At 43.4% G+C, this 19,849-nt stretch overlaps 1 protein-coding gene and 1 non-coding gene across 5 annotated transcripts in view; both read right to left on the bottom strand.

Moving 5' to 3' along the window:
- Window positions 1–19,849, bottom strand: part of Schip1 (Schwannomin interacting protein 1) — a 468,359-nt gene that overhangs the window by 238,070 nt on the left and 210,440 nt on the right. The gene's annotated exons all lie outside the window — the stretch shown is intronic.
- TRNAS-GCU (transfer RNA serine (anticodon GCU)) lies at window positions 6,889–6,970 on the bottom strand. Its single transcript has one exon. It is a non-coding gene; the product is annotated as a tRNA-Ser (tRNA).

Genomic DNA, 19,849 nt, shown 5'->3' with positions numbered 1-19,849 from the left:
AGACAGACAGACAAGTAAAAAGTGCATTTCCTTGTTACTCTGGACATGACCGATACAGAAATAACATTCTTTACAAATTCTGAGCAATGTACAGACAAAACTGTTATCCTATATATATATTGTAGATTTCAGCTGCTATGAACTGGAGATATCAGTGGTCACCTTGCCGATCAATGGCTCCAGTGAGACACATCGCCACCACAGTGTAAGAACATGTATTGCTCACGTCCACGAGGAGGTTCACTCCCTCCTTGCCCACGACTGTAACCGGAGGGCTGACACCATAGTCATCAGCCGAAAGGACACTAAAGCGAAGGTTTTAGACCCCACCATTCGCTCCGAAAGAGACTCGAATCAGGTTCAGGATTTAGACCTACTAAAGCAAGCCATTTATGTGCCATGCTTGCCTTATCTCTCAGCTAGATAAAAAATATCTATCGACTACTGGACTGTCAGAGGTCTATTAATCGGAGCAAAAGACACCCTCCCCAGTTACATATCAACCACATTTCAAAATATGAAAGTTGCAATCTGCAAAATAGAAACAAAGTAGTAATACAGATTCTGAGGGTATCTCTATACTTCATTCATTTCCATATCTCCTTGAGGACATGACTAAAATTACTCCCCCCCCCCAATCCGCACCGAAAAAGAATACAAGAACAGCATTAACAATTATATATTTACAATTTATGATGTTATGAATTCTGTTGACATTGTAACCTGATTGTATTCGGAAGAGTGACCCTCACTGGAGGACGAAAGATCTGTTATTTCTTTAGTAGACCCATGACTCCAAGACACAAACGGATTATTTGCGACGGATGACATCCAAGACTCTGACCTGACTAGACAATATAAAAGCGCCGTCCCTGCACACAGAAGTGTGCACATTTCATGAAATCAGTTTGCTCACGTTTCTCCCAGAAACATTCTTCCGTTAATACTCCTTCGAAGCAGTACTCGAATGGTGTTTGAAATGCACCAGGAATGTTATTGGTGTAGCCACACTGAAAGATAGCACATTTCATGAAGTTAGAGAATAACTGAAATTACACACACGATTGCAGGCGTAAAACGTTTCTCTGTGCTATTGTCAGTAGATACCAAAATAGAGTCCGGACTTTCATGCATTAATAGGTTAGAATGCAAAGTTACTGAAGCAAGCAGCAAGTATAGTCTACCTTCACAACAACTATGCTATGTGGATTGCATAAACATTAGGGGTATTACCCATCAGAACTCCTATAATTTATGTTACCCTTGCCACATTATGAAAGAGCGGGTGGCCGACACTTTTTACTAACCAAATTAGAGTGCAATCTAACCTGTTACTGCATAAAATCCGGGCTTTAGTGATCAATTTCACAATATTTTTGTATGTACTGTATCGGGAACGCCGCTACGGAAGAGAAGTTCGAAGTATGTTTGTTGAACTTCGCGCGAGGTGGAGGATAGGCTGCCCGCCCAACTCAATGACGTACTCAGCGAGTGACGTAGACGCCTCGAGTGAGCTCTACATGACCCAGCCCATCTGCAAAAGTGTATTTTGCGTTGAAATATTGCTATTTTACACTGCCATCGTGAAGACCATTATAATAGACGCAACCTGTCAAATTCTTAGGGAAATCCACCGTGTACTTTAGGAGTTATCGGGGTAGATAATACCCATGTTCTAGATACTTCCCCACAATCCGGTATAAAAGGAGGGCGATCCGGACTACAAATTCAGTATTTGTCACTCCACCGTCTCTGCAGCACGGGTAACGTGAGGAGCGCTACGAGTGCGGACTGAACCTATAGTCGGATAAGTCTTTGAAATTCGAGTGTTGGAACTTTGTTACCTTCTTCAAGTACCGCGTTAGGACTTGTGCTCCGGTGACTATTGAAGGAACATAGAATTCTCGTGAGTGTCGTGACTTCTGCAAGTATCACGTTTGAACTTGTATTTCGAACTTGTACTTTCGTGGACCGATTTCAGGAACATAGAAATTCTCCGAGTGTGTAAGTTGGACTTGTGTTCTACAGCAAAGCTGTGGCAACGTAAACTTTCGTGTGAATGGTATGATTTTTCCAAGTACCACATTGAACTTATGTTTCATGACAAACTGAGGAAATTAGGGTATTTTCAAACATTGCGTTCGTTTGTGAAAACATGAAATACTTTCCGAGTACTGCATCAGGACTGGTGTCTAGACTCGTGTCAACATAGTAGACTGTGACAACTCAGAGTACACACGCCATGTTACGAAGGAACATAGAACTTTCCAGTGCTATAAGTGAACTCACAATTTATGGAGTTAGACTTTTCCAAGTACCGTTTTTCTTTACTGATTATTTACTTTGCTTATCGACGGAACAAGACATTTTCCGAGTACTATTTCATTTACTAAGCTTATTGCAAATGTGCCAATGAGTTCCGAACCTTCATAAACTGTGCATTGAGAACTGTGGTGACTATAATTGGCAACCCTATAGAACGTTCTAGTTTACCATGCCTGTGTTAGTAAGCTCACGTCATGAACTCGACATTTTACACATTAATTCGACCAATACAAGGTCAAATATTTAGTTCAATCATCCTGTTATTCAAGTGACGATTTAGGAACGTTTTCTATATAATGATTTAGTAAATTGTACGAGTAGATGAAATAATTTAAAGGTCATATCTATTCAACAGCGCTACAAATAAATGGAGTGCCGTACGGGGAACTTGCATGTGAATCACGTCTCAAAGACCGAACCCCGGAACGTGTGCGTCTGGAGAATCGAGAACTCTTGATTCCAGAACTTCGAAAAATTCCAGAACTTCGAGAACTTCTCATCCAGGCGGGCGTGGTTCCTACCCACGCCGTATCCAGCACCATCCCAGGGTCCGGAGTTACCAGCCGGCCACGACACTTCAGTTCTACTGTATGAAGGTGATATTAACTTGTCTTCAATGATTAATAAATTCAGATTATTAGTTCGATGAACTATACCCCTCTCTGTACCAACTCAAATGTTTTTGAGCCATACCCTAAGATATAGTCCATGCTCATCACATTAGTGTCAAGCGCCTCAGGGAAGTACGGAAGAATTAAACGTCGGCAGAGTGTACACTGCCTGCATCGTTTGCTACAAACTGTATAGTTCGTCACATCTGTTGGCTACCAACAGTCCACACTTCTTGATCCAGGAAGATCTTGAAATCCCATTTTTCATATTAGTAGATTCGGTTTGAAACGCCTTAATGTTGAAGGAAAATGGCCAGTAGCGTACGTCAGCATGCCTGACATTATCATGTGAGACTGTGTCGTTACCACTATGGATCGTGACGTCCTTCACTGCGATGTTTCGTAGAGATCGCGACGCTTTATAAACTCTTGATTGGGCACAATTAATTACTTGATTTGGCGACAGACTTTTTTCTCACTGCGATACCTAATTGATATGCTGTTTGTTCAATGCCAGTAACCTATTCAGTCAATCGCTTGAGTTACTTCCGACAAACGATCTTATTATTTTTTTTTACACTTTTTAACCACGAGTTGGAAGTTTTGAACTGCCAATTCATTGCGTGGAGTCGGAATATACGGACGTGTACTAAGGTGTTGGTCTGTTTCATTGCTATAAAATGGTCACGCACTTGACGGTTTGTCATATCCTGAAGGCTGCCGTAGTTTGAGCCAGTTTTGTAACGCAGTCCTAATCTTAATTTTTCTTTTTTTTGTGCGAAGACTGTTGTAAGTTTCAGGGGAGGTGTCATATCAATTGCTGATCTAGGACGGCACAGAGCGGGGTGGGGGATCAAACTTTCCATCTTTCTCCCTTGGTTGCTTTGTCCATCAGGCAGATATCGTTCTGGAAACTTCCCCACTGGTCACGTTGCTTCACCACTCACCGTCACCGCACTATATCTTTGTTCATCCGATGACTCCTCATCGGTACGTCTGCTACTGTTTCTTTATTTGTCCATATTTCGAAATACCAGTGATCCACGAATCCTGCCTCATTTGAGGACAGCACACAGCACTGTCCACGTATTAGCAGCTAAGTCTTAGGAAGGAGATTTTAACAAAAGTGCCGTGACCCTTCTTTGTCAGAGGGTTTGAGGTACCATAGCATATATCGTGTGCAGTGGTAATATGGAGCAAGGACGATGTGCAGAAAGAAGTTGGAGGTAAGCGGCATGCCGAGAAGGTGAGGAGAATGGACACTGTGCTGGGAACTAGACCTAATATCAAATTTTGTGAGATATAATAATAATAATAATAATAATAATAATAATAATAATAATAATACCGGGTGAGTTGGCCGCGTGGTTAGGAACGCGCAGCTGTGAGCTCGCATCCAGGAGATAGTGGATTCGAACCCCACTGTCGGCAGCCCTGAAGAAGGTTTTCCGTCGTTTCCCCATTTTCAGACCAGGCAAATGCTGGGGCTGTACGTTATTTAAGGCCACGTTCGCTTCCTTCCCATTCCTAGACCTTTCCTATCCCATCGTCACCATAAGACCTATCTGTGTCGGTGCGACGTAAATCAAAATAGCAAAAAAATGTATTATTAATAATACTAATAATAAAATAATCGTCTAATTGTCAACAGTTGATAGGCAGTACCTAGAAAGCACTATCAGTGATGAATAGAAAGTTTTCAAGTTACCTTTTGTCCATATATTTGCACTTTTGACTTCTGGTTTCATCATGCTTGGCGCCAAACGTTGGAGGCAATGCCGGGTAGTGGCGAGCTCCTGCCCCTGACGTGTCGTGCCCTAAGCAGTGACGCGAGTAGCATTTACACTTAAGGAAATGGAAATTGCAACCCCATGAAGGCATTGGTCGTTTCTGTTGATTTTCAAGATATGGAACGATGCCATGTAGGTATGTAAACGATCAAAGTTTCAGACCCATTGGATTGTTGCTACAGGTTTCCCCACGTGATTGGTCGCGGAGGAGGAATCATCTCCAGTATACGGACTCTGGTGTAGTGTAGTTGACTTGCAGTCTGTGCAGTGAAGTGTTCAGTCACTACTGATCTGCATTTATGGCAGTCGCCCAGGTGGCAGATTCCCTATCTGTTGTTCTCCTAGCCTTTTCTTAAATGATTGCACAGAAATTGGAAATTTACTGAACATCTCCCTTGGTAAGTTATTCCAATCCCTAACTCCCCTTCCTATAAACGAATATTTGCCCCAATTTGTCCTCTTGAATTCCAACTTTATCTTCATATTTTGATCTTTCCTACTTTTAAAGACACCATCCAAACTTATTCGTCTACTGATGTCCTCCCACGCCATCCCTCCACTGACAGCTCGGAACATACCACTTAGTCGAGCAGCTCGTCTCCTTTCTCCCAAGTCTTCCTAGCCCAAACTTTGCAACATTTTTGTAACGCTACTCTTTTGTCGGAAATCGCCCAGAACAAATCGAGCTGCTTTTCTTTGGATTTTTTTTCCAGTTCCTGAATCAAGTAATCCTGGTAAGGGTCCCATACACTGGAACCATATTCTAGTTGGGGTTTTACCAGACACTTATATTCCTTCTCCTTTACATCCTTACTACAACCCCTCAATACCCTCATAACCATGTACAGAGATCTGTACCCTTTATTTACAATCATAGTTATGTGATTACCCCAATGAAGATCTTTCCTTATATTAACACCCAGATACTTACAATGATCCCCAAAAGGAACTTTCGCCCCATCAACGCAGTAATTAAAACTGAGAGGACTTTTCCTATTTGTGAAACTCACAACCTGACTTTTAATCCTGTTTATCAACATACCATTGCCTGCTGTCCATCTCACAACATTATCGAGGTCATTTTGCAGTTGCTCACAATCTTGTAATTTATTTATTACTCAGTACAGAACATCATCTGCGAAAAGCCTTATCTCTGATTCCACATCTTTACAAATATCATTGATATATATAAGAAAACATAAAGGTCCAATAATACTGCATTGAGGAATTCCCCTCTTAATTTTTACAGGGACAGATAAAGCTTCACCTACTCTAATTCTCTGAGTTCTATTTTCTAGAAACCGAGCCACCCATTCAGTTACTCTTTTGTCAAGTCCAATTGCACTCATTTTAGCCAGTAGTCTCCCATGATCTACACTATCAAATGCCTTAGATAAGTCAATCGCAATACAGTCCAATTGACCTCCTAAATCCAGTATATCTTGCTTGAATCCTACAAGTTGGGCTTCAGTGGAATAACCTTTCCTAAACCCAAACTGCCTTCTGTCAAACCATTTATTAATTTTGCAAACATGTCTTATATAATCAGAAAGAATGGTTTCCCAACGCTTACATACAATGCATGTCAAACTTACTGGCCTGTAATTTTCAGCTTTATGTCTATCATCCTTTCCTTTATATACAGGGGCTACTATAGCAACTCTCCATTCATTTGGTAAAGTTCCTTCATGCAAACAAAATTCAAATAAGTATTTCAGATATGGTACTATATCCCAACCCATTGTCTTTAGTATATCTCCCGAAACCTTATCAATTCCAGCTGCTTTTCTAGTATTCAACTTTTGTATCTTACTGTAAATGTCTTTGCTGTCATAGGTAAATTTTAATACTTCTACAGTATTAGTCACCTCCTCTATGTGACATTATCCTTGTAACCAACAATCTTTACATACTGCTGACTGAATACTTCTGCCTTTTGAAGATCCTCACATACACAGTCCCCTTGTTCATTAATTATTCCTGGAATGTCCTTCTTGGAACCTGTTTCTGCCTTAAAGTACCTATACATACCCTTACATTTTTCACTACAATTAGTTGCCATCATGTTATTCTTAGCTGACGTTTTTATACATTCAACTTCCTAGTAAGTTCCAAGTAACAATCTCGGTCGTGTGAGTAGAGTAGTAGAACGCAAAATTATCCGACGAGGATGGGATTCGAATCCACGCGTGCAGAGCACATTGGATGAGCAGCCCAACGCCTTAACCACCCGGCCACCTCGTCGTGCTCCACGTCAAACATGTTCAAGATCAGCCGGTTCTCTTTATCACTAGGAAATGTGAGTGTTGAAATGGCCCCTGTGTGGACGTACATTCACCCTGCAGTATACTAACAACGAAATGGAACATTTTAAACCCCCTTAGACAAGTTGTGAGCTTTGTTAACACCAAGTACTTAGTAGTGAAAACATTACTACAGAAAATGAAGTTTTACAGATAATTATTCATAATACTAATTTTTGAGAACGCCTATGAACACCTTTACTCGTGTTGAATTTTCAAAACCGTGCAATCAAACTATCAAGTAAAGAAGACTGTGAGGAACCTTCGGTGGTAACGCGTCACTGGTACGCTTTCTACTTCGATAAAAGTGCATGAGGCATGGAACTGTTCCTCCTCTGTTTGCTAAGATTGTCATTAACTACGGCGTGATGTGGGAAGTAAATAAGACATTTACACGGTTGATATATTCCCGTTATTATTAATCACGGGATGAAATGGTATTGCGCATAAGATTAGAAATTACATATATTATGCAATTTTCTGGGTGGCATTTATCGATAGGAGTAGTAGGATACATTTGATAATTAATTTCTATTCTTGCCCTAAACTGTTATTTAACGCAGCGTGAATAAAAACTATTTCAAGACCAGACTGAAATAATTTCCTCCCTGAACTTAAATACCGTGCCGCCGTTTTCTCGTGACGCGCAGACCGGGATGACGGACATTTAGAAATGGCATATTCTTTTTATTCCGGATATGACTGATAAACAAATATTTATTTATATAAATTCCATAATAACATGTTACCTCTCAGTATTAAAGAGAAGATAAAAATACAGGGGGTTTTCACCAGTTTCCTTCTATTCCTCTCGTTATATGTGGGAGGGCTGCCGGACACATCACTCCACTCAGCCTATGTGAGGAGATCGCGCTCACCACACGACACCTCACTGTGAAACACGGCCAGGAACACAATGTTATCTGATACTGCAGTGGCAGGTTAATGAAGATCACTTCCTTCTGAACGGCGCAGCGCGGAACAGTCTGAGGACAGCGTACCAGCCTTGCCTTGGTAAATTTACTGGCACGTAAACAACATTCGGCAGCTCGGCGTTAATGACGCATACAATTACAGATGAACTTTGTTATAACGACAACTCGTCTATAACGTCATGTTTTCTCGCATATAACGTACTTTTCAGCCTCAGTTCGGAGTAAGATTTTCTAAGAACCAGAGTATTTTAAGTAACATTTTGTTGAAAGCTAGCAACCTGGCAAATACTTTCCTGTCTTCTTTTGTCATAGACCTCGGGAATACACTCGACTGGCAGCGCCCTATCTCGTAGCAACTTACGTCGCTACAGTGCCAATGTAAACGTGCATGTTACGTGCAGTATTCCTTTATTTCACATTTCTAATTAAGGTTTCGGCAAACTACTGTGTGGGAGTGCGTAGTGTTTCGCTGTGGTTTCTCCTAGTTACGAAGAAAGAATAAGGAAGGAGTACCCCGCTAAGTGGCGTACTTGTGCTCATGTACAACTGTTGCCTACTTATTGATACACTTTTATTTACCATTAGAGATGTCTAATTGACTTCCTTCGGGTGTATAGCCCCTCGTGATGGAGTGCGGCTAGGGATACATTTGGTTATAAGTTATTGTTTTGGTGGTGTTAGTAATTGAATAATAGTGGCCCCGATCTCTTCCATTCTTTAAAGATATATTGTAAGGATGTCAAAATTATTGTTAAAATCAGAGTGGAAGGATTGGTAAGCTTGCATCAATCGAAATAGGTGTTAGGTTTATTATCACATTATATTATTGAATATATCTCAGGATTTGGTGGTACAGATGTTAGTCAGTTATTATCTTTCGTGTGATACTTGCAAGGAAGCTATTGTACAAACAAATCCTTAGCTGGGCTGAGTGGCTCAGACGTTTGAGGCGCTGACCTTCTGACGTTCTGGCATGTTCGATCCTCGCTCTGTCCAGTGGTATTTCAAAGTATTGAAATACTTCAGCCTTGTCGGTACATTTACTGGTCCGTAAAAGAACTGCGGGACAAAATTCCGGCACCTAGGCGTCTCCGAAAACCGTAAAAGTAGTTGAAGGAAATGAATGGATACGGATTCTCTGATGATAATGTTTAATGATATTTTACTCCATCACCTTCCACGCACCAAGCCCGGGCTGGCATAAGGAAGGGCAGTCGGTGAGGAGGTGGAGGTGTCAGTCGACCAACCCTCGCTCACTTCCTTCCCTCTTCCTTGACTATTCCTTCTCACCTCCCCACCCTATACAAGATAGGTTATACGCTTTTTGTGTTAGTTTACTGTTAACGGTCAAGCTGTTCACATCGTGGTCAGACCTCTCGTCCTAAAGCTACTATAGGCTAGACAGCTTTGTATTACATTATATAAGTAGAGACTAGCAAGTGTGCAGCAGATTTAGTTTCTTTCTTTTAAAGAAGAACCTGTTAGCAGAAGATAAACTCCGCCAGGGTCTCATGGAACAACGCATTTCTAGCTATATTTGCAAAGACTGGGGAAAAGCATTTCGCCGAGGCTATCACAAGAGACGTCATGAGATATCTTATAGGACAAGTTTTCAATGCAAACATTGCAGAAGATTCAAGAACGCTTACAAGGCTCAACGTCACGAAACCGCGTGTAATGTAGATTCATCGACAAGAAAATACACTGACTGACAGAGCAAATGCAACACCAAGAAGGAGTGGTCAGAACTTTATGCTAATTACAGGGTAGACTGACGTCACTGAGGTATGCTCTTGATGTGAAATGCGCCGCTGTGCTGCGCACGTAGCGAACGATAAATGGGACACGGCGTTGGCGAATGGCCCACTTCGTACCGTGATTTCTCAGCCGACAGTCATTGTAGAACGTGTTGTCGTGTGCCACAGGACACGTGTATAGCTAAGAATGCCAGGCCGCCGTCAACGGAGGCATTTCCAGCAGACGGACGACTTTACGAGGGGTATGGTGATCGGGCTGAGAAGGGCAGGTTGGTCGCTTCGTCAAATCGCAGCCGATACCCATAGGGATGTGTCCACGGTGCAGCGCCTGTGGCGAAGATGGTTGGCGCAGGGACATGTGGCACGTGCGAGGGGTCCAGGCGCAGCCCGAGTGACGTCAGCACGCGAGGATCGGCGCATCCGCCGCCAAGCGGTGGCAGCCCCGCACGCCACGTCAACCGCCATTCTTCAGCATGTGCAAGACACCCTGGCTGTTCCAACATCGACCAGAACAATTTCCCGTCGATTTGTTGAAGGAGGCCTGCACTCCCGGCGTCCGCTCAGAAGACTACCATTGACTCCACAGCATAGACGTGCACGCCTGGCATGGTGCCGGGCTAGAGCGACTTGGATGAGGGAATGGCGGAACGTCGTGTTCTCCGATGAGTCACGCTTCTGTTCTGTCAGTGATAGTCACCGCAGACGAGTGTGGCGTCGGCGTGGAGAAAGGTCAAATCCGGCAGTAACTGTGGAGCGCCCTACCGCTAGACAACGCGGCATCATGGTTTGGGGCGCTATTGCGTATGATTCCACGTCACCTCTAGTGCGTATTCAAGGCACGTTAAATGCCCACCGCTACGTGCAGCATGTGCTGCGGCCGGTGGCACTCCCGTACCTTCAGGGGCTGCCCAATGCTCTGTTTCAGCAGGATAATGCCCGCCCACACACTCCTCGCATCTCCCAACAGGCTCTACGAGGCGTACAGATGCTTCCGTGGCCAGCGTACTCTCCGGATCTCTCACCAATCGAACACGTGTGGGATGTCATTGGACGCCGTTTGCAAACTCTGCCCCAGCCTCGTACGGACGACCAACTGTGGCAAATGGTTAACAGAGAATGGAGAACGATCCCTCAGGACACCATCCGCACTCTTATTGACTCTGTACCTCGACGTGTTTCTGCGTGCATCGCCGCTCGCGGTGGTCCTACATCCTACTGAGTCGATGCCGTGCGCATTGTGTAACCTGCATATCGGTTTGAAATAAACATCAATTATTCGTCCGTGCCGTCTCTGTTTTTTACCCAACTTTCATCCCTTTCGAACCACTCCTTCTTGGTGTTGCATTTGCTCTGTCAGTCAGTGTATAAGGAGCTCAACCGTATTCAAGCAAATAATGATTTATTTTTAAGAAGTACACCTTTGCAAGATATTTTAATTCTCCCTTGTTGTCTAAGCCTGCTACAGGTTCTGTTACTAAGCACATTTCGAGATAAGGAGAAGCAAGGTGATGATGAAGAGGATGCTGATGTCCTTCATGCGGTCGTGCCCTCGCAGAGGGAGTAGGGAGACAGGCTGATGTGTTAAGGTCGGTTTGTACCTTCCAACGTCCCGGTTAACACCTGCATACCTCCAAGGTTTAGCTAGTTCATGTTAGGGCTTTCATAGAGCGAGTAGAGTACTGGCTCTACGAGATTACAACCCTCGCTGTGGTGTTAAGAGCAGCTTTCTTTTTTTTTTTTGCTATTTGCTTTACGTCGCACCGACACAGATAGGTCTTACGGCGACGATAGGATAGGAAAGGGCTAGAAGTGGGAAGGAAGCGGCCGTGGCCTTAATTAAGGTACAGCCCCAGCATTTTCCTTGTGTGAAAATGGGAAACCACGGAAAACCATCTTCAGGGCTGCCGACAGTGGGGTTCGAACCTACTATCTCCCGAATACTGGATACTGGCCGCACTTAAGCGACTGCAGCTATCGAGCTCGATAATAGCGGTTTCTACCTTCCTACATCTCGGTTGGCTTGTAACACTACAGCAGCCATCTTGTATAGTGGCCTTTGCTTCAGTTCTCGAATGTCTTGCTCATAAAACCAATAGGTCATAAGTTACAAGTAGTGAGCCTGTGAGAGAGCCCTCCAGTTTGGTCTATAGCAGTCATCTTGCATGGCAGCACTCGACTCAATCCTCATATGTTACCAGCTCCCTAGAGTTAGTCCTCCTGGTCCATCTCCTGAATGTATAGCAACCATCTCGCCTCGGGGCCGTTATAGGCGGCCGCCATCTTGCGCAATCGCCCCTAGGCCGTCTTCTCAAGTCCTATGTCTCCCCTCTCCCTGAGAGGCTATGTATAGCCCCCGTGCCAGCACCTGCTACTGGTAGTACGACACTCGTCAGGTCCCTTGGATGTCGCTATGACCGAGTTCTATTATCACTTTCATAGGACTTTCTGCGACAGAAACTGAGAAACCATTTCGAGAATGATGGCAGCACGGGGCGAGAAACACGTCAGCTATACAAGTCATTTTCCACGGTAAGAAGTTTTTCAGATGTTGGTAACTTACTGTTAAGAGGCTGCCTGGCTAAAGCGAGCTCAGTTCAGTAGAAGGATGTGGGTTCGATTCTACGTCAGGAACGTGGAGTTATAGAAAGGCACATTTTCTTTCTCTGTGTGTAAAGAGGGTATGAACTCTGTGACGTGAGGTCCCTTAGCGTTCACGTTTCCTATCCGACCTTCCTCGGACGGTACTAGTTTGCTCGTCTTGAGCCACCGGACAGGCTCAGAGCGGAACTGTTGGCACCTGCGGCGTAATTTGAAATAGTGACGTCACTTTTCATTTCCGATGGCGTGCTTCCAGTAGCGGCCGACTGTGAGCCACGGCGGATTTCTACTGAACGGTGAATGCTTCAGCCAGAAGGGATTTGGCTTGACGAGTCGGACAGCAGCAACGGGACGCAGTAGCCCTTGATTTCTTTACGACCACTTTTACGATGATGAGTGGCCATCTCACTCCTGCTCACACGATGATTCATAACGCAATCGTGGAGTATCTAATAAGAAAACTCAATACACAGTCGTGTCAACAGTTTTCACGAAAAGCTTTCGCAGAATACGATATGTATAGGAACGAAGCAAATGAAGAGAACTGTACTCACACATTTTAGAGCAGCTTATCAACTGTTTTATTTGCAGCTCAAGTGTACAAACTATGGCAAATATTCGTATACAGGAGGAGGAGTTACCTGCTCGATAAATGCAGCTTCTTTGAAATTATTTAAGAAAACACCAATAAACGGAATCTGTCACTTGGGAGATAGATCAATACTAGACTTGTTGTTTTGCCCTAACAGAGAGAGCACGGTTCTTCATAACGCTGAATGTGTAGACCAATTAGAAAAACACTGTACGCTAGTACATTTCTAAATGGTCAGTTTGAAAAAGAAGAATATTTGCGTAGTTGAATAAATCAGCTATGTCTGCCTGTGATCATCCCATGAGAGAGGGATCATTCTCTCGTATTGACTTCCTGTCAGTCCTACAATTGTTTATTTCTATATCTAAGAAACTAATTTAGAAGGGCGTAGTAAGGACTATTCGTGTTCGCGGGGTTGCTGTGCAACGAGCCTCGACCGCAGTTAATATCATAATGTGGAAATAGTGCCCCGGTTTTCGTGATGACATTTTTTAAATTCTCTCTAATTTATTTGGAAGTCCATATTTTATCTATCCAAATATTGTAGCCTTTCGACTTTTATCTGGCTCAAGTGGCAGTGACCATCAGTGTGGCGTGTGGAAGACGTGTGTAGTGTGCTGGCTTCCTTCGCTCTGCACTACAAGGATGTGAATTACTAGTGTATCATTTCGAGCAAGCAAGATACACATTACGATGAGAGCAAGGGAGGCTCATCCTTACCCTGCGTTCTTTGAAAGGAAGACGATCATTTTCTTTCACCAAGCGTTAGTGTTAAAACGGGTGTTGGTATTGATGATGATAACAATAATGCTATTTTTGCTTTACGTCCCACAAACTACTTTTACGGTTTTCGCACACGCCGAGTTTCCAGAATTTAGTCCTTCGCGAGTTGTTTTACGTGCCAGTAAATCTACTTGCACAAAGCTGACGTATTTTACCATCTTCAAATACCATCGGACTGAGCCAGCGTCGAAGCTACCAACTTGGAGTCCTAAGGAGAGCGCCTCAACTGTTTCAGCCTGTCTTAGTATTATTATTAATGTGCACATTTTTCAGAAGTGATAGTTTGACCAGATTGACACGCCAGAGCAAAGTGTTGTGTATTAGGGCAAGCAACTCACCTAAATGTTTATGTCCTATGTTTCATGACAGCACTATTGAGGGTGGAGCTAGTAGACGGACGAGATATGTCCGACATATCGAACGTCTCTGAAGCATTGATGGAAATAGGACACAAAGAAAGTGGGCCACGTCATTGCAGTGTCTCAACAACTTATTGCCCGAGGAGATTGTGGACGCGATATCGCAGTCACCCGCCTCTGCCTGTTGTGGGAGCGTCAGGCTCAACTCTCCCATCCTCAATGTATTAGGTTTCTGATCCCTTTCTTTTGCCGTTACCGTTCCCCTCTCATCAGCGTTGTCCTCTAGTCTTCAATTAGCACCACGCGGAATCAAGATTTGTTGAGTTTTCCTCCTTGCCGATCAATATAATAATAATAATAATAATAATAATAATAATAATAATAATAATAATAATAATAATAATAATAATAATAATAATAATAATGCATTTTTGTTCGTCACACACGCTGGTAAAATCTCGTCCCGCTACACAACGTAGCTCGGTATCGATTACGAAGTATCCTTTTGGTTTGTTTATTGCCAAACGTGATTTATTTTCATTACAGAACGACGCAAATGAATTCACGACCCGTCGCTATGATGGAGGGGCTGCAGCCGACCAGGGACTGTTGGTTATGCGCCAGACTACGTTTGATGAAATAGAACACTGCAGCTACTAAGAAAATCTCTTATTTACTTTTTTAGCGGCGTTATGAGCTTGCTTTACCGTTTGTAATTGTAGTGCGATGAAGGGCATATTGAAATTAAACTTTCCGAAAAGAACCATGAGTTCCTGCCAGAAACAGTTGGAGGTGGCTGTGATCGACTCCTAGTTCTGTCTCGGTAAAGCAAGCCGAGCGGGCATCCGCCTACTTGTGTATTGTGATGATAATAAGTTAGTCTCATAAAATATTAGTCTGACTCATTACCTGAGGCATTCCGTTCAGAAGATCCCGGGTTAGATTCCCGGCAGGGTCGGGAATTTTAATCGAGTCTGATCAATTCTTCCTACTCGGGAACTGGGTGTTTGTGTTTGTCCCAACACTCTCCTCTTCATATTGAGGCAACACATCACACAACCAAAATAATGACGTTTATTGATTTTCGGTCAGGTATACTCTCTGTAGTCAGGTGGTATGGGAGCCTTGAGACCATAAAGCCATAAATATGCCCACAATTAATAGAAGGAAAGAACAAAGGTCAATACGTGGGTAGTTGTCCTCATAAACCTGTGACAGACTGTACAGGGTTGGTATCGAGATGTGCGATACGCGATCTCACAAGTATCGGACAAGCGACAGAAGTCCGATAAAATATCAAATACACTCTTTGCCGGGCTGAATAGCTCAGGGGGCAGGACACTCGAACTTCGTACGTTCGATCGTAACTCAGACCAGTGGTAGGTACAGGATTTCGGTAGATTTGCTCGCACGTAAAAGAACTCGTGCGGGGCAACATTCCGGCACCTCGGCGTTTCCGAAAACCGTGAAAGTAGTTAGTGGGAATTAAAACCAATAGCAATATGGATATCCTTTAAACCCACGGGGTCGCGGAGGAGCTAACGCAGATGAAATGGATAATAGAGAATGAAACTGGGAAAGATTCAGCTCTGTCCTATCAATGTCGCAGCATTTCCCTGGAAGTGATAATGGGAAAGCACGGTAAATCTTTCTCAGGACAGCCGACGGTGGGGTTCGAACCTATTCGCTCCCGAATGCAGAGCTTAGCTCCGTAACCAGTAACATTATTATTATTATTGTTTAAAACATGGACTGAGGTAACCCTGTTATGGTTTACGTTTGCTAGTTAGGGTTATGTCGAACTCGTGTTTGTGTTTCTATTTTTTAAAATTTGCTTTACGTCGCACGGACACAGATGGATCTTATGACGACGACGAAATATAAAAGAACTAGCAGTGAAAGGAAGCAACCATGACCTTCATTAAGATACAGCCCTAGCATTCGCCTTATGTGAAAATGAATTTTCACAGAATAAAAATCTTGAGAGTTGCCGACAGTAGCGCCTGAACCCGCTGTTTCCCTGTCGAACCTGTGTACCTTGTAACCTTGTGCCAGGACAGGCCAGGAAGGCTTCCAGCTTTATTTTCTCCTTCGTATTTCGATATTAGAACTCGAAGTCCGTGTATTGTTTGTGCTGCCGTTCCAGGGTTGCTCCGGCTTGTGTTTCTCGGGTAACACTACTTCACATAAGAAATGCAGAGTCCCGTACATCAGCTAGTAGTACACGTATCGATTTTGATTCACACTTGTTAACGGCAGACGACAGCTGCGATAACGTGATGTGTTTCTGTCGGGCAGAGAAGATTAAGCTGCTAGAAAGGATGCATTGCATTACAGGCATCTTAATTATATTTCATTTAAACTGCCTGCCTGTCAATTTCGACATTCCGTTTCACTTACCCAGATAGCTGAATAAACCTTAACTCTCTTCTGAAGATTCAGTTAATATTTCAGCGGAAATTGGTTCGTAGGCGCGACCCTGGAAAAAGAACTTTCTGCCTTAAAAATTTAAGAACGTAATTTGGCACTTCATGCAGTCAACTGCCAGCGCCTGACCTCCCTTGATCACCTCTTGTTATCATCCGATCTCGATTTGTGAGAACTACAGTGCCCTCGTCGTGCCTTTACGATCTTTTTGAAATGGTTTTCGTCTGATTTTATCGTTTCTTAGAACCTGAAACTGCCATTATCAAGAGAAGTACTGTGCAGACAGCCACAGCAGTCCGGACTGATGAACGTGTTGTTCCTAGGTTGAATATTAACCGAATTCTCGAAATGATCTTTCAGGATTTGTCCAGAGGCCAAAGTCGGCTGGTCCTCAGTTCCTTCTTTACGCTATCCTCACGTGATTCTCTTCCACGTCCACTCCAGAACAAGAACAGTCCGTGTCACTCCGCACAGCCACAATAATCAAAACCGAATTACTTCAATAGAGTAGTAAGGTTAGCATGGAATGTTAGTGGCTACCTTTTGATCGGACGAAAGCAGTAATCACACTTATTTACAACTAAGGTAACAAGAAGGACTGCAACAAGTTTGGAAGGTGTTGACTGGCATTTTGGAAAGGAGAGAGTATGTTGGATGAAAACCAGTGCGGTTTTAGACCACAATCAGGACTAGGTTTTCAGTATGTGCCACGTAAGTGAAACATGCCACCAGAGGAACAGACAGTTATATTTATGTGTCGTAGATCTAGAGAAGGCAAATGACAGAATATCAACGGAAAATATGTAGCCGTACTGAGAGATTAGAGATAGCTTATTGCAGGCATTTAAACGCTGTAATCATTCATCTTTGTTTTTCATAGAATACGCCTATCATTAACTGAAAAAGGCATTCACTTAGGTGCAAATGTAGTTGTCTACAACTTAATGGCAGATTGTGCTGAGAGCCTGCTTGGAGCTTGGAACGATGTAGAGCAAGTAGGATAAACCTGAGAGGATTGAATATCAGGCAGGGAAGTGAAACACGTGCTCTCCTGTCTGGTCTGTGCCGGAGTGAAGCTGGGTTATCTTATTCGTAAGTAGAAGTAACTGACGTGAAGTCCGATCCCGCGGTGTAGGGGGCAACGCGTCCGCCTGTCACCGGGCGGTCCCGGGTTTGATTTATGGCGGGTCAGGGTTTTTAAATTGTAATGATTAATATCCCTGGCCTGGGGACTGGGTCTTTGTGACGTCCTTAATCTTCCTTTCCTCACACACAACAGTCCATACTACCGCTATTCCAATTACACGCAGGTTCATGCAGTATGATGCCAGTAAGGGGCAAAATATCCACATGCGTCGACGTCCCGTACATCATCATCATCATCATCATCATCATCATCTGTTTACCCTCCAGGTTCAGTTTTTCCCTCGGACTTAGCGAGGGATCCCACCTCTACCGCCTCAAGGGCAGTGTCCTGGAGCTTCAGACTCTTGGTCGGGGGATACAACTGGGGAGTATGACCAGTACCTCGCCCAGGCGGCCTCACCTGCTATGCTGAACAGGGGCCTTGTGGAGGGATGGGAAGATTGTAAGGGATAGGCAAGGAGGAGGGAAGGAAGCGGCCGTGGCCTTAAGTTAGGTACCATCCCGGCATTCGCCTGGAGGAGAAGTGGGAAACCACGGAAAACCACTTCCAGGATGGCTGAGGTGGGAATGGAACCCACCTCTACTCAGTTGACCTCCCGAGGCTGAGTGGACCCCGTTCCAGCCCTCGTGCCACTTTTCAAATTTCGTGGCAGAGCCTGGAATCGAACCCGGGCGTCCGGGGGTGGCAGCTAATCACGCTAACCACTACACCACAGAGGCGGACCGCCCCGTACAAATAGCATTAAAAACAGACGTGTAACAAGCTGGTGCGAAGAATGGCAGGAGGAGATGAAGGCTACACAGTTGTTAGACTGGACGCTAAAACATTCTGTAACGAACATGTATAATAATAATAATAATAATAATAATAATAATAATAATAATAATAATAATAATAATAATAATAATAATAATAATAATAATAATTTCGTGTGACTATTTGTAGCCGAGTGCGGCCCTTGTAAGGCAGACCCTGCGATGAGGGTGGGCGGCATCTGCCATTTGTAGGTAACTCCGTGTTATTGTGGTGGAGGATAGTTTTATGTGTGGTGTGTGAGTTGCATAGATGTTGGGGACAGCACAAACACCCAGCCCTCGGGCCACTGGAATTAACCAATGGAGGATAAAATCCCCGACCCGGCCGGGAATCAACCCGGGACCCTCTGAATCGAAGGCCAGTACGCTGACCATTCAGCCAACGAGTGGGGCGGTAATAATAATAATAATAATAATAATAATAATAATAATAATAATAATAATAATAATAATAATAATAATAATGTGGTCTAGAACGGCAGCAAGGGCTCTATTCCTTCCAAAGAGGACAGATACGAGAGCTCATTGTCTAATTTTTTTGGCGATTCTTGGTTTGGCCAGTCTGACACGGGCAGTAGTGATGACCACGTCGTGCTAAGATGAGTATAAGAGTAGGCTGCAGCACGCATGAATGCTGGATTATTTGAGATTTGAGACATAGATGTTGTTCTTGTCTTTCAAAAATAAAATATCGACTTTCTGTGCAAGTTTTCTAGGAAATAATTACGAAATGGTCCCAGAGAACTGTTAACAGTGTCACATGTTGTCCTTTACTTCGGTTTCTTGTCACATTAGCCATACGGATCCGTTTACCGGGCTGAGTGGCCCAGAAGGTTGGCACGTTCGATCCTGGCTCGGTCCGGTCGTACTTTAACGTGTTCAAATACGTTAGCCTCGTGTCGGTAGATTTACTGTCACGTAAGTAACTCCTGAGAGGCAAAATTTCGGGACCTCGGTGCCTTCGAAGACCGTTAAAGGTTGTTAGAGCGACGTAAAGCACATCGTCATTGCCGGGGCAGAACCTCCTACCCGCAGCACATGCTTTATGAAGAGCGAGAATATTGCACCTTAGATGACAGAACGTTACCGCCCAAAGTTCTAAGCTAACATATTTCACATAGGAGGTTATGTCCCGGCAGCGACGAGATATTATTATTATTATTAATAATAATAATAATAATAATGTAGTCATTATTAATAATAATAATAATAATAATAATAATAATAATAATAATAATAATAATAATAATAATAATAATAATAATAATAATCTATTTTTGTCTGTTCGTGGCGACAAGAAGAGTTGTTACTAGCATACAGCAGTGTACTAATTTAGGAAAAGGCTAACTTCTCCGCTAATGTCAAGTTTATCGAAATGCTGTAGGCAATTAGAATTGTACAACATGT

The sequence above is a fragment of the Anabrus simplex genome, chromosome 7, assembly GCF_040414725.1.
Source record: "Anabrus simplex isolate iqAnaSimp1 chromosome 7, ASM4041472v1, whole genome shotgun sequence".
Classification (NCBI taxonomy): domain Eukaryota; kingdom Metazoa; phylum Arthropoda; class Insecta; order Orthoptera; family Tettigoniidae; genus Anabrus; species Anabrus simplex.
Note: the sequence above shows the minus strand (reverse complement) of the source record. Positions and strands in the feature narration are given on the sequence as shown.